Source organism: Talpa occidentalis, unplaced genomic scaffold (assembly GCF_014898055.3).
Source record: "Talpa occidentalis isolate TD23 unplaced genomic scaffold, MPIMG_talOcc4v2.1 talOcc4.15, whole genome shotgun sequence".
Lineage (NCBI taxonomy): Eukaryota > Metazoa > Chordata > Mammalia > Eulipotyphla > Talpidae > Talpa > Talpa occidentalis.
Window position 1 is genome coordinate 52,017,400 of NW_023601543.1, and position 16,501 is coordinate 52,033,900.

Consider the following 16,501-nt stretch of genomic DNA (forward strand, 5'->3'; position numbering starts at 1 on the left):
TTTTATTTTATTTTTACTATGTTTTTGTTAGTGAAGAATCATTGTTTTACATCTTTGTTAATATTTTGACAATGTAAAATTTCTCCCTTCAGGTGTGGAGATCACATGTCTCCCAACACCAAAGCACCCATAATCTCCCATCTGAGTCCATTGTGCTCTCCTTTCCCCCACACAATCTCATTCCACTGTCTCTCCCTTCCTCTTCTCCTCCCTTCTCAGATACCTCAGATATATTTTTAGTTTTCAAGAATTGGTTTTAAAGTGTATGACCTTTTGCTTGATTATTTTATGTTCAACATATACCATATGGTATTTAGCGCTCAATTCCTGGCTTATTTTGCTTAGCATAATCCCCTCCAGCTCCATCCACATTGCCTCAAATGACACGAGTTTATCTTTTCTGATTGCTGCATACTGTTTCATTGTGTATATATACCACATCTTTTTGATGTGGTATATATACACTCATTTGTTATGGTACATTTAGGTTATTTCCATGTCTTGGGTATTGTAAAAAATGTTGAGATAAAGATAAGAATGCAGGTTTCCTTTTGAATTGATTTTTTGTGTTCTTTGAATAGATACCTAGAAGTGGAATTGCTGGGTGCTATGGCAGATCCATTTTCAGTCTTTGAGGAATCTCCACACTGTGTTCCACAGGGGTTGGACCAGTATACCTTCCCACCAAGTGTAGGAGGGTCCCTTTTTCTCCACACCCTATTCAGCACTTACTGTTTCTGTTTTTGTTAAAATTATTATTTAAATATGGGTCATTCTCACAGGTATGGGATGGTATCTCATTGTAGTTTTGATTTGCATTTCCCTGATGATAAGTGATGACGAACATTTTTTCAAGTGCTGTTGGTGATCTGTATGTTTTTGTTAGAGAAGTGCCTATTTATCTTTTTTGCACATTTTTGGATTGAGTTGTTTGTTTTCTTTTTGTTGAGTTGTGTGTAATCTCTCTAGTCCTTCAATATCAAACCCAGGTTAGATGTATGATGTGTATATATTTTCTCCCTCTCAGTGGGGCTCTCTTCATTTTGGCTGCCATCTATTTTGCTGTATAGAAACTTCTCAGTTTGATGTAGTCCCAATTGTTTATATTCTCCTTTGTTTCCTACTTCTGGAGATGAATCCTCAAAGAGATTTCTGAAGTTTATGCCATGGAGTGTTTTGCAGTTGTTTTCTTATATGTATTTTATGGTTTTGTGTCTTACATCCATGTCCTTTATCCATGTTGAATTGATTTTCATATATGTTGTGAGTTGGTGGTCTATTTTCTTCTTTTTTTAATTTCTTTTGCATGTTTCAGTTCAATTTTTCCAGCACTATTTCTTGAGAATTTTTTCTTCCCACCAGTGTATATTATTTGCATCTTTATTGTAGCTTAGTTGTCTGCATATATGTGACTTTATTCTGAGTCTCAATTGTTTTCTTTTTTTTTTGTTTTTAAATATTTATTTATTTATATAAGAGCCTGGGTACAGGCCAGATCCGCGGGAGGGTGAGAGGATTCACGAGAGACAGAGCGGGGAACAGAACAGGCAGACGACTGAAATACACTGCTGAGGGGAGCAGTGGGCACGACAGGAGAGGTCTGTTTCACCATGTGGGACCCTCTCTGGCCAGCCAGGATTGAACCAGCGCTGCAGAAGCTGCTGACAGTTTCACGGCACAGCACTCAACTGCCTGTGCCACCAGGGGAGGCCCTCTCAATTATTTTCCATCAGTCTGTGTGTCTATTGTTTGTTGTTGTTGTTGTTGTTGTTGTTGTTCCAATACCATGATGCTTTGATTATTATGGCTTTGTATTGTAGTTTGACTTTTTCAATTCCATATATGAATTTCGGTGATATTTGTTCAATTTCTTTGAAGAATGCCATTGAGATTTTTATTGGGACTGCATTAAATCTGTAAATTGCTTTGGGTAGGATGGCCATTTTGACAATGTTGATTCTTCCAAGCCATCAATGTCTCTCCATTTCTTTGTGTCTTCTATTTCTTTTAGCAATGTTTCTTAGTTTTTCTTACATAGGTCCTTCACCTCCTTTGTTATGTTTATTCTCTCAGGTATTTAAGTAACTATGTGACATTATAAATGAAAAAGTTTTATTTCTTCTTCTAGCCCATCATTTGCATGCCGGAAAGCAACTGATTTTTGGGTGTTGATATTACAGTTTGCCACTCTGCTGAACTGGTTTATTAATTTGATTAGTTTTTATATGGGGTCTTTAGGTATCATATCACCTCTAAATAATGATACCTTTAATTCTTCTTTCCCAACTTGGATTCATTTTTATATTTTTTTCTCTCACTTAGTTTCTCTGGCTAGGATTTCCAATTCTATAATGAATAGTAGTGCTGAAAGTGGACATCCTTGTCTTATAGCAGACAAGTGGAAATACTTTCAATTTTTCGCCATCGAGAATACTTGCAGTGGGTTTGTCATGTATGGTTATTATTATGTTAACATATATCCCTTTTATCCCCAGTTATTCAAGGGTTTTCATCATAAATGTTTGATAAATCTTGTCAAATGCTTTCTTGGCATCTATTAATATGACCATATGTTTTTTACTTACCTTTTGGTTGATGTGGTGAATTATGTTGGTTGATTTTCAGATACTGAATTACCCTTGTGTTCCTAGTATAAATCCCACTTGGTCATGGTGTATAATTTTTTCAATGCACTGTGAATTCAGTTTGCTAAGATTTTATCGAAGATTTTACCATCTGTGCTCATTAGGGAGATTTTACCATTTTTTTTCTCATTAGGGAGATTTTACCATCTGTGCTCATTAGGGAGTTTTCTTTCTTTGTGTTGTCTTTGTTTGGCTTTGGTGTTAACATATATGTTGGCCTCATAAAATATATTTGGTAGTATTCCTTCCTTCTCAATGTTTTGAAAAAGTTTGAACAGAATAAGTATTATTTTCTCCTTGAATATTTAGCAGATTTCAATTGGGGAGCCATCTGTTCCTTGTTTACCTTTTTGGGAGAGTTTTGGTTACTGTTTCCATTTCCTTGCTTGTGGTTGGTTTAGGTTTTCTATTTCTTCCTTATTCAGTCTCAGATGATTGTATAATTCTAAGACTTTGTCCATCTCATCTAGGTTAATTGAATTTGTTTATGTATAAGTATTCACAGTAGTCTCTTATTATTTTATGAGTTTCTGCAGTGTCTGTTGTAACTTCTGTTTGATTTCTGATCCTATTTATTGAGCCTACCTGAAGGTTTGTCAATTTTATTTTCTCAATGAATCAGCTTTTTGCTTCCTTGATCTTTTGATGTTTTTAAAATTTCTTTTTCATGTATTTTTTCTCTATTTTTTATTATTTTCTTCTTTCTACTAGTCTTTGAATTTTTTGTTCTTCTTTTCCTAGTTCCCAAGATGAAATATAAGGTTGTCTCTTTGTGCCCTTTCTTGTTTTTGATGTGACCTTATACTGTTACACACTTCCCTCTTGCACTGTTTTTGCTGTGTCTCATATATTCTGGAAATTTGTGTTCTCGTTGTCATTTTCTGCTAGTTACTTTCTGATTTTTTCTTTGATTTCCTCTTTGAGCCAGTGGTCTTTTTGTAGTGTGTTGTGCAGTCTTCATATATTAGATGTTTGCTCTCTTTTTGTAGCTGATTTCTACTTTGATACCTTTATGTTCCTAGAAGATACTTGGTATGATTTCAATCTTCATGAATTTATAGATATTTGTCTTGTGGCCCAATATGTAGTGAATCCTAAAGAAGGTTTCATGTGCACTTGAAAAAAAAAAAAGTAAACTCTGGGTTTTATTGCTTTTTTTGATATGCAGGATCCTATATTATAAATATTAGGTTCATATTGTCTAATTCTTCGTTTGAAGCTATTAAGTCCTTATTCATTGTTTTGTGTTGTTGCTCTGTCCACTGGTGAGAGTGGGGTGTTGAAGTTTTCTACAACAAATGTGTTTTTTCCAGTATATGTTTTCTGAATTGATAGTAGTTGCCTAATGTATTCCAGTGCTCCTTTGCTGATAATTGTTACATCCTCCTGATGTATTGTTATCTTAACCATTATGTAGTGTCCATTCCTGTGTCTTATTACCTATTTTTAACCAGAAATCTATTTTATCCATTATTATTATTGCTGGCCCTGATTTTTTTTTGGGCTCCATCCACTTGTAGAAGACAATAAGCATTTTGTCTTGTGTCAAATCTTATGGAGAAAGCTTTCAGCTTTTCTCCGTTGAGTATTATATTGGCTGCTGGCATGTGGTATATAGATTTTATTTTATTGAGGTAAGTTTCCTCTATCTCCATTTTATTAAGAGTGTGTATCAGGGCCTCCTTGGTGGCGCAGTGGTTGAGCGCTGGGTTGTGAAGCTGCCCGCAGCCTCTGCAGCTCCGGTTCGATCCCTGACCACCGGGCGAGGGTCCCACATGGCGCGCAGACCTCTCCTGCCTCCCACTGCTCCCCTCAGCAGTGTACTTTGGTCTTTCTGCCTGTTCTACTCTCCCCTCTGGCTCTGGTGAATTCTCTCACCCTCCCATGCTTGTGACTGTACCCAGTGCTTGTAAAAATAAATAAATAAATCTTAAAAAAAAAGTGTGTATCATAAATAATTGCTGAATCTTATCAAATGCTTTCTCTGTGTCTTTTGATATGGCCGGGTCTTTTATCATTACCATTAAACGATCCTCACATCCCTGTGATGAATCTCATTAGATCATAATGCATATTTCTTGTGGTATATGTTGAATTCAATTTGTTGGCATTTTGTTGAAGTTTTTGGTGTTGATATTCATGAGGGATAGTGGTCTCTAATTTTCTTTTCATGTGTTTTCTTCTGGTTTTGGTATTATGGTAATGTTGGCTTCATAAAATACATTAAGGAACATTCCTTCTTGAATATTTAGAAACAATTTAGCATGGTAAGCATTAGTTCTTTATGATTTGATAAAATACATTTGTAAATCCATCTGCTTTGGGGCTTCTTTTTTTCCTGAGGATTTTTTTTTTTTTTTACTGTTTCAATTTCTGTGCCTACGATTGGTTTGTGCAATCCATCTGGTAGACTTTTGATCTGGAAATTGTTCCATGTCTTCAAGATTATTAAATTTATTGGCATAAATTGTTCTTAGTAATATCTTGTTATCTTTTATATTTCTGTGCTATCTGTGGTGATTTCTGTTCTTTCATTTGTAATACTGTATTATTTACTCTCTTCTTTTTTTTGTTAGCCTAAGTAGATATTTATCTACTTTTTTATCTTCTTGAAGAATCAGCTGTTAGCTTCAAAGATTTTTTTGCATAGCTTTTAATCTCTATTTTCATTACTTTCTGCTCTTATTATTTATTTCCTTCTACTGCTTTTGGGTCTTTTTTTGTCCCTCTTTGTCAGATTCCTCTACATGTGATATTAAATTGATTATTTAGTATCTTTCTTGCTTATTAATGTGGGTTTGCTTTGCAATTATTTTCCCCTTTAGGACCACTTTTGCTACTTCAATAGATTCTGATATTTTGTTCATCTCAAGGTATTTTTTTTTAATTTCTGCTTTTATTTCCTCTTTTATCCAACGTTATTAAGCAACATGTTGTTTAGTCTCCATATAGTCATGTTTTTCCTGTTTATGACATAGTTGATTTCTACTTTTATGGCATTATGGTCAGAGACAATGCTAGATATATTTTTTGTCTTTGTATTTTATTGAAAATATACATGTGCCCCAGTATGGTCTATCCTTTAAAATATTCCATATGTGGGCCTCCCTGGTGGCACAGGCGGTTGAGCGCCGCACTGTGAAGCAGTCTGCGGCCTCTGCAGCACGGGTTCAATCCCGGCCAGCCAGTGAGAATCCCACATGGTAAAGCAAACCTCTCCTGTCTCTCCTGCTGCTCCCCTCAGCAGTGTATTCCTGTCATCTGCCTGTTCTGCTCCCCACTCTGCCTCTGGTGAATCCTCTCACTCTCCTGTGCCTCTGGCCTGTATCCTGATTCTTGTATAAAAATAAATCTTAAAAAAATAAAATAAAATGTTCCATATGCACTTGAAACCAGTATTTATGTAGTAGGTTTAGGTGGAGTAGTCTGTAGATGTCTCTGGCTTCTATCATATAACTCCTTATTTAAAGATACTCTTTCTTATACTTTGTCTTGTTGAATTGTGCATTGCTGTAATTGGGGGTATTCATTTCCCCTAGTATTATTCTATTGTTATCAATATCTCTGAATTTAGGGGGCTCCCTGTTGGTGCAAGGGGTTAAGATGAAACCTGTGAAGCTGTCTGTAGTCTCTGCAGCACGAGTTCGGTCCCTGGCTGGCCAGGGAGAAACCCACAAGGCACAGCAGACCCCTCCTGTCTCGCCCACTGCTCCCCTTAGCAGTGTATTTCAATCAGTCTGCCTGTTCTGTTCCCCACTCTGTTTCTGGTGAATCCTCTCATCCCTCCTCCCGCACCTCTGGTCTGTACCCCAGCTCTTTTATGCATAAATAAATAAATCTTTACAAAAAATAAAATGTTAAAAAAAAACCTCTTAATTTATATTATTAATTGCCTTATGTGTTTTGGTGCTCCATCATTTGGTGCATATATATTATAAGTATCATTTTTACCTGTATTAGACCCTTAATCATAGTATAGTGTTTTTCTCTATCTCTTATGACTTTTGTTAATTGACAGTCTATTTTATCAGACACAAACATAGCTGATTTTTTTTTTTTATTTTTCATTGGTTGCCATTTGCTTGTAAAACTGTCACTCAGTTTTTAATCTAAATCTATGCTAGTCTTTGTTGGTAAGGTATGTTTCTTGTAAAGATACTTGACTTTGTTTTGAAACCCATTCAACCACTCTACATCTTTTGACTGGTGACTTCAGGCCATTTATGTTTAAGTTGATTATTGAGACATATCTGCTCATTGCTATTTTATTATGTTTTTCTTCATTTTTTCTTATTTTTGATGGATTTTTGTTATTTTTTTAGTTTCATTTTCATTGTCTTTTGTGTTACTTCTATCACTTTATTTGAGGGTTCTACCGAGGTTCGTATATGATGGATTATTTGTGTGACCCATTTGAAGGTCTGATTTCTGGCTGGCTCTTGTGGTACACATTGTTACTTTCCTCCTCCTCTTTCATATTGAATGATTAAGGTGTCTGTTAATTCAGCATTCATTTTTCTGTTGCTTTATAGTAATGCCTTTCACATGTTACTTGGTATTGGTAAATTGCTTTGGATTTTTCTTTTCCATGAAGGTCTTTATTGTCATCCTAAAGGGTTCTGGGCTGTAGGTATTTTTCTTTATGTATTTTAAATATCTCTTTTCTGTTTCCTTCATACTTATAATGTTTCTGGTAAAAATTCTGCTGACAATTGGATTGGTATTTCCTTATAGTTACCCATTTTGCTCTTCATATTTTTTAATATCCTGTCCTTGACGTTGGTTCTTTCAGCTTTATTATTATGTGTCTTGGTGTATATATATCTGGTATTATTTTCTTTGAAACATTTTGGGCCTCACAGATCCCAACTTCTGATTCATCTCCTAGATGACATAGTTAGGAAAACAATATGATAAAATGTACTTGATTCTTTGGATAGTTAGGATGTCAAAAATATTTATTCCCTTGGGGCCTCCCTCATGGCACAAGGGGTTAAGGTGCAGCACTGTGAGGCTATTCGCAGCCACTGTAACATGAGTTTGATCACTGGACAGGGTGGTGACCCACATGGTGCAGCAGACCTCTCCTGTCTTGCCCGCTTTTCCCCTCAGCAGTGTATTTCAGTGGATCTGCCTGTTCTGCTCCCCACTCTGTCTCTGTTGAACACTCTCACCACTCACATCTCTGGCTGTACCCTAGCTCTCATATGCAAAAATAAATAAATCTTAAATATTGCATTCAATAGCATCACAATCCAAACTATGCTAAATTATTTATTACTTAAAATCTTTACATAATAATTTGCAAATTGTGGTGGGGCATTGAGCTTAATAACAGGGAATAAAAAATGCATTTAGGCTGCAAATCAGGTAGCTAGAAACCCTGACTGGTCATTTGGCAAATCGGTCAATGGGGAATAAGATTATCAACAGGATCCAACAAAACACCATCCAAATTGTCATCAATGCAGAAATTATTTTGACTAAAAGGGGAGGGGGGATTGTTGACCAAAGCTAACAATTAAGTGGGTACCCCACTCTCTTATTCCAACTAAAGGGCACAAGTCAAGAGTCAACATGCAACTTTTCTGCTCCTATGTCCAAAAAAAAAAAAATGCTGCGCTTGTGAAAAAGTAACATTTTGAATACTGCTGCCTCCAAGAAAATCAGTAACTTCAAAGAAAAACAGACTTCATGGATTACGACACTGGTAAAACTCCCAATTTCCAGAAGATAAGGCTGTATATAGATGGATAAATGTCAACAATTTTTGTTTTCCTTAATGTATAGAGAACATCAGATAGATACATTAACCACCTGCCTGGATCCTTGATGTGTTTCCCTTACAAATTCTATAAAATCATGATTGAGAAGCTCAAAGGTTAAGCATCTCTCCCAGAGCCATTTGGAACCTGTTTCCAAGCTTGAGTCCTAAATCTTGATTCTTTAATAAATTAATTCAATTTTTACTCAAGCCAATCTTGTATATAGCAGTTGTATACTTTAATAAATTAATTCAATTCTTACTCAAGCCAATCTTGTATATAGCAGTTGTGTAGATATACACAATGGAATACTACTTAGCTATGAAAAAAATTGGCCTTTTATGGCAATATGGATGGAACTTGAGGTGATTATACTAGGTGACATCAGAAAGTGAAAGACAATTACAGGATGGCTTTACTCGTGTGTGGAATATAATTAACCAAGGCAAATGATGTAACTGAACACAACAAAAATAACTCTCAGACTCTAAGAAATATGTTGTTTGCCAAGACAAGTCGAAGGGGTTGGGAAGAGAGATTTGAGGATGTCAAATTGATAATGGAGAATGACACTAGAATGTCAGTGGTGGGGCAGTGATGTATATACATGTATCAGAGTATGACGCTGTACTCCTGAAGCTTACATAACATTATAAACCAATGATAAAGCAGTAAAATGTTATTAATATATGAAGCCATATGTAAATTTTCTAAGAAAATAAAAGTGTAGTAAAGATAGTGAATAAATCACTTATGAAGCTACCAGAAAGATTAAAAGACAAAGGTAAGTAACACTATAATGAAAAAAAAATAATCAAAGATTATTGGGATACAAACAATTAAGAGTGGGGGAGACAGAAATATATGTGGGTGATGGGAAGACATAGGCTTTTTGAATTTTTATTTTAGTTTATATATTTTTACATCATTTTTCATTTTTGCACAATGTATGCATTTTCAATTTTTTAATTTTAATTTTATTTTATATATTTTTACATAATTTTTTATTTTTGCACAATGTATGCATTTTCATCTTGGTTATATAATGGAAGTGAAATGAGCTGATTGGTGCTAACTGGCACCAATCAGATGTTTAGGATTGTAAATGTGTCTATCAGGCTTATATAGTTGGGGACCTGAAAGAGGATATAATGCAGGGCAGGAACCAAACTGATTCATTCTGCTTAAGTCCTCTGAAGAGATATGAAGGATTCAGCAGAAGTTCTCCAAGAGAAGGTACATTCAGCAGATGACCTCCATGGTATTCAGCAGACTTCCAGATCTCCATAGACCTTTGCAGACACCTGGCTGCTGCACCTGCCTCTGACCCTGCTTCTGAGACTGCCTGCAAAGAGCACTGCTGGCCTGACCCAGTGTTTCAAAGGAGTTGGTTGCTATTGGCTTACACCAATAGCTCACAAAGAACTTTTTGTTGGTGGTGAAGGCCAACGACTCAAAGAAAGGTGTAACATTGATATCTCTGAAACTGCCTTCTTGTGACCAGTGGTGACTGGCACTGCTGAGAGGCACTAACCAGCACTGTTGGCAGGTGACTTTCACTCTGTGTCCAGCCACCTTTGAGAGCTGTCCACCCCATCTGATCATCTAGCACAACCTCCCAGTGTTGTTGTCTCTGTTGTTGTCTGGTCCATTGAATAGTAATGTCCAACATGGCCTTCACACTATTGCTGTGGGACCTCAGAGATCCACCCATGAACAACTTCAGCTGCTACCATGAGTTACTACAGTTATGCTGCTGACTGGTGTGCCATTAGCTCCAGCTCCAGCACCATCTTGAATAAGCAGTGTTTTGTTTGGGACTACTGGACACTGAAGACATTATTTTGGGTGAGACAGCTGGCCTCTTGTGATGTGTCGATAATCAGTGAGCCAGTGCATGAAAACGGTATATAGGGAGAAAATGCAAGCAGGTAAGCTGAAAGGAAAAAGACAGAGCACTTTAAAACCAATAGATCAAAAGTTTTGTTTTCTTTGTTAAGTAATTCAGAACTGTAGAGTTTCCAAAACTTCCTATTTGTTAAATAAACTGCATTGTTGTTCCCTGAGCCTGCATGCTCTTTCAATTATTAGCATATGGGTGAAAACTCAGAGTCACCTGTCTCCCACATTGGCACTGTCATGGGTACTGTTTTAAGTACTCTTTAGATAGCACTGTTTTATATATACATACACATATACACACACACACACACACACACACACACACACACATATATATATATATATATGGGGATATATATTATAGAAATAAGTTATTTGCAGTATTCATGATTTCATAGTATTAACTCTTATCAGATTTTGTAATAAAGACTTAAAAATAGCAATACTTAGTGAATTAATAAACTTTGAACAACTTTGTAAGGTTATTTTTTCAAAATAGCTTTTCTATTTCTCAATGTTATAAAAAATTGAAGTGATCCACACTGCCAAACTTCAAACTATACTACAAAGCCATAATAATTAAAAAAGTATGGGGCCTCCCCAGCAGGGCAGCAGGTTGAGCACAGAGCTGTGAAGCTGTCTGCAGCCTCTGCAATGCAGATTTATTCTCGGCCAGCAAGGAAGATACCCACATGGCACGGCAGACATCTCCTGTCTTGCCCGCTGCTCCTCTCAGCAGTGTTTTTGGTTGTCTGCCTGTTTTTCTCCCTGCTCTGTCTCTGGTGAATCCTCTCACCCTCCCGCACATCTGGCCTGTACGCCAGTTCTTGTATAAATAAACAAATAAATCTTTAAAAAAAGAGGAGCAGGGCCTCCCCTGGTGGCGCAGCGATTGAGAACTGGGTTGCAAAGCCTTCCGCAGCCTCTGCAGCGCTGGTTCAATCCCCGGCCACAGGCAAGGGTCCCACATGGCTTGCAGAACACTCCTGCCGCACCCGCTGCTACCCTCAGCAGTGTACTTCGGTCCTTCTGCCTGTTCTGCTCCCCTCTCTGGCTCTGGTGAATTCTCTCACCTTCATGCGCTTCTGACTGTACCCAGTGCTTGTATAAATAAATAAACAAACAAACAAACAAACAAACAAACAAATAAATAAATAAATAAATCTTAAAAAAAAATTATTGTGGGTCCTCCCTGGTGGCACAACGGGTTAAGATGCAACCTATGAAGCTGTCCACAGCCACTGCAGCACGAGTTCAATCCCTGGCTTGGGAGCTACCCACATGGTGCAGCAGACTTCTCCTGACTTGCCCGCTACTCCCCTCAGCAGTGTATTTCAGTCAATCTGCCTGATCTGTTCCCCACTCTGTCTCTGGTGAATCCTCTCACCCCCCACACCTCTGGCCTATATCCCAGTTTTTGTATGTATAAATAAATGCATCTTAAAAAATCTTTATTGAGGTGATATTAATTTACAGCACTGCAAATTGCAAAACTGTATATGATTCACACCTACAGGTTTATGTATCTTCAAATGTATCCCAGCACCATTTATTAAAGAGACTTTCCTTTACCCATTGTGTGGTCATGGCTCTTTATCACTAATTATTGATATACACATAGATTTCTTTCTGGGCTTTTGATTATGTTCCATTGATCCAAGTGTCTCTTTTAGTTCCAATACCACACTATTTTAATTACTGTTGGTTTATTGTATAAAGTTAGGTAATGTGATGCCTCAGTTTCTTTCCTTTTAATAAAAAAAAAATATTTATTTATTTATTTATACAAGCACTGGGCAGAGTCAGAAGTGCGGGAGGGTGAGAGAATTCACCAGAGCCAGAACAGGGAACAGAACAGGTAGACTGACAAAGCACACTGCTGAGGGGAGCAGCGGGCTTGGCAGGAGAGGTCTGCGCACCATGTGGGACCCACGCCAGTGGCGGGGGATAGAAGTGTCACTATAGAGGCTGCAGGCAGCTTCTCAGCCCAGCACTCAACTGTTGTGCCACCAGGGCGGCCCTCAGTTTCTTTCCTTTTCCTTAGGATTGCTTTTGTTATTCAAGGCTTTTATGGTTCTATGTAGATTTCAATGATTTTTGTTCAATTTCTTTGAAGAATATTGTTGGAATTTTCATTGGGATTGTATTAAATTTATATATTTCTTTAGGAAAAATAATCAATTTTTATTGTATTGTTTCTACTCAGTCATGAACATGGAATGTCTTTCTGTTGCCTTATGGCATGATCTAAATCACATAAAAATATGTTTTCAGTTCTTGTATAGATCCTTTACCTCCTTGGTTAGGCTAATTGCAAGATATTTGATTCTTTTAAAAGTTATTGTGAATGAATTTTTTCTTAATTTATTTTTCTTCTCATATGTTGTTTTGTATATAAAAATGCAATGCATTTTTATGCTGATTTTGTGACCTACCACTTCACTGTATCATTCTTTTACCAGTAATTTGTGTGTGTACAGTCATTAGGGTTTTCTATATATATCATCTGTAAATAATGGTAGTTTCACATCTTTTCTTTTTCAGATGTATGTTACCACACCACACCTACCACCAGTTTAAAGTCATTTCTTAGTCAAGCCTGTCTTTCCCAACTTCCAATGTCATTGAGTTGTAGGAGTTTGGAGCAAGAAGGAACTTTAGAGATGAATTAGTTCAAATGTCTTCTTTTTTTTTGTCTGATGAAATAGAAGCAAATTTATATTTAACGTCTTGCCCAATGTTGCTTTACTACCTTTTCCTGTACATGAAATAATATTATTTAATAGTAAATATTATATTATGTATAATTGTCTGCATCTGATTTGCTGTTCAGAAATGTGTATATAGTGAATAACTTTCCTCATTGATTACATTGTAATAGCTCCACTTTTATTTATTTTATTATTTTTTAAAGATTTATTTATTTTTATACAAGAGCTGGGGTACAGGCCAGAGGCGCAGGAGGGTAAGAGGATTCACTAGAGACAGAGTGGGGAGCAGAACAGGCAGACGACTGTGTGCGCCATGTGGGAATCTCCCTAGCCGGCCAGGAATTGAACCTGCACTTCAGAGGCTGTGGACAGCTTCACAGCACTGTGCTCAACCCACTGGGCCACTAGGGAGGCCCTCCACTTTTTTTTTTTCACAGTTCAAAGTTTACTTGAAGGTTCAAGGTGTTATATAGTTGGTACATCATTTGATAGTTGGCTACATTATTTTATTTTTACAATATATAGTAATGTACACATTTTGATATATATAATACACAAAATATTATTATTTAGAAGAGCTATGCTCAAGGCATGCAATGTTGGAAATATATACTGGATCCCAGGATGTGATAGACAGGACTAGGCATGTTGGGTAAAGGAACCAGAAATTATATAAAACATAGTAAATACACATCTGTTTTCAAGGACATGTTTAGCATGTGCAACACTGGCAGTGGTGTCTCCACAGCGGTAGACTTATTTTACACTAACTAGTTTAGGGCCACCATCCAGCATTAGAATATAGCTGTAGTGTTTTATGAATCATTCCTATTTCTGCTTTAGGAAATTGATTGTTTTTTTAATCAGGCTGTCTTAATATTATTACTTTAGGCACAGATCAAATGAAAAGGACAATATGCTCAATATCTCCAACTAAAATCCTATTGTAGCCTAGAGAGTGAAGTGGTACAATATTAGAAAACTTTAAAACTGCAGCTCTTTTTGGATACCCCAAAATGCATCTGAACTCTTCTTCAAGGAGCTTCTTCCTCAGGTGTCGGATTCACCTCCACAATATCTGAGATTCCATTCTGTTCCAAAATGAGAAGCACACCGAAGAAGATATCTTTTATTCCAGAGACACTTAATCATAGTGGAAACAATGCACCTGTATAAGATTCTTCATTATATTATCTACCAAATCTGCCACAGATAATCTAATAGCCCAGGATGTATATAGCCTTTCAGTCTGATCACCACATAAGCACTGTCAACCACTTGTTTGTGAACCTCTTTCCACTCTTCCCTATCTGCATCAGTGACTAAATCAGAGTGAAGGTTTTTCAGGGAGATCCCAACAATATTCACTCCAATCCAAACAGGCACACTATATTTTCCATGGTTCCCAAAGACCCACCCAGGACAGCTTAGTGGGTGAACTTCCAGCCTTTTCCCAATTAGGTAAGGGAGCTAGACTCAATACAGGTTTGCAACCGCTTCCATAAGATATCCATTGGATTGGAATTTGTATTTTGCAACATTAGGAATGATGAATTTAAAGATGTTCACGTTATGCTGGAACAAGTTAAGATGACTTTCTCCCTCATGCTGACATGCCCCATTTGTGATAATAACCAGCGTAGAGTTTGCAGTCATATTATAGTTTTTGCCAGAGATAATTTTTGGTGTTCTAAGGAAAAGGCTGCCATGTTGGAGATTCATCATCTATCCTTTCAATTTGTCTTCCACAATGTCAACAAGAACAAGTTCATTTTTCAAGTCCTTCATTAAGATACTGATGGCACAAGCCATGCCAAAAGCCCAACAATTATAACTTTTTTTTCTGGGGCATATGTTCTTTCTGAAGAAGATTCTGAATCCTTGACGCATGCCATATTTGATTCAGAAGCAAAAATGAAACCAGAGTTCACATAGAGTGTGTGTTGACTGCACCTTACATTGGATCTAGACTTGCAGGGAACTGCTCTGTCACCACATTTTCGTTCTTAAAAAATTATCTTTTACATGTGCTTTATTCTGAGACCACACTTCTCAAATTTTGTTGTTGTTGTTCTTTCTGAATAAATCCACTCTGCTGGTGAAAAATAAAAGCTAATCTTTTGAGATAATTATTGATTCATATACAATGCAATTGTAAATAATAATGCACAGAGGTCCTGTGTATTTTTGCCCAATTTTCCCCAGCGTTAAACATCTGGCATTACCAAATATAAAATCAAAACAAAAAAATTAACATTGATAAAATCTACTAAATTTATTTGGATTTCACCAGTTATGTATGGAGTCATTTGTGTGCATGTATATTTAGTACAATGCAATTTTAACATTTGTGTAGATTGGTGTGACAACCACGATAGTCAAGATAAAAGAGAATTTAAGGGGTAGCAAGAACTCCTTTGCTACCTATTTCTAACAATAGCAACTTCCTTTCCAGTCAAGTTCCTTAACCCTTGTAAGTCATTAAACTGTAAGTTTTTTTTCCAGTACATTTTTGGGGTGGTTTTATTTATATATTTATTTATTTATTTTTCTTTTTTTTAAATTTTATTTTATTTTTATATTCCCATACAATTGCAACCCCCTGACTTTGACCCAAATACCACCTTTCCCTGCCAGCCCCCTAAAGTGTATCTCTGGTTCATAGTTGTTTGTTGATTTTGATTTTTTTCTTTCTTATAGTTATTATTTTTCCTGGTCCCTTATTTAGGTTTCTAGATTTCTGTTATGAGTGAGACCATCTGGTATTTTTCTTTGTCTTTCTGGCTTATTTCGATCCCTTCCAGCTCCATTCATGTTGCTGCAAATTGCATGTGTTTATCTTTTTTGAATGCTGAGTAACATTCCATTGTGTATATGGGCCACATCTTCTTGATCCAGTCATCTATTTTTGGGCATTTGGATTGTTTCCAAAGCTTAGCTATTGTAAATCGTGCTGCTATAAACATAGGGGTGCAGGTGCTCTTTGGAATTAATGTTTCTGTGTCCTTTGGGTAAATACCTAGGAGTGGAATTGCTGGATCATGTGGAAGCTCTATCCTTAGAAGGTTGAGGAATCTCCACACAGCTTTCCATAGTGGTTGGACCAGTTTTCACTCCCACCAGCAGTGCAGGAGAGAGTTCCTTTCTCTCCACATCCTCACCAACATTTGTTGTTCCTAGGTTTTTTTTTTTTTTTTTTGTAATATGTGCCATTCTCGCGGGTGTGAGAAGGTATCTAATTGTAGTTTTGATTTGCATTTCCCTGATTGCAAGTGACGCTGAACAATTTTTTCATATGCCATTTGTATTTCTTCTTTGGAGAAATTCCTTTTTAGTTCTTCTGCCCATTTTTTTTCTTTTTTTTTCTTTTTTTTTTGTGGGACCCTCGCCAGTGGCCGGGGATCGAACTGGTGCTGCAGAGGCTGTGGGCAGCCTCACAGCCCAGCGCTCAACCACTGCACCACCAGGGGAGGCACCC

General features: G+C 36.8%; 1 pseudogene; it reads right to left on the bottom strand.

Moving 5' to 3' along the window:
- Positions 1 to 14,007: 14,007 nt before the first annotated feature.
- Positions 14,008 to 14,957, bottom strand: LOC119246694 (L-lactate dehydrogenase A chain-like; annotated as a pseudogene).
- Between the last annotated feature and the right edge of the window lie 1,544 nt (positions 14,958 to 16,501).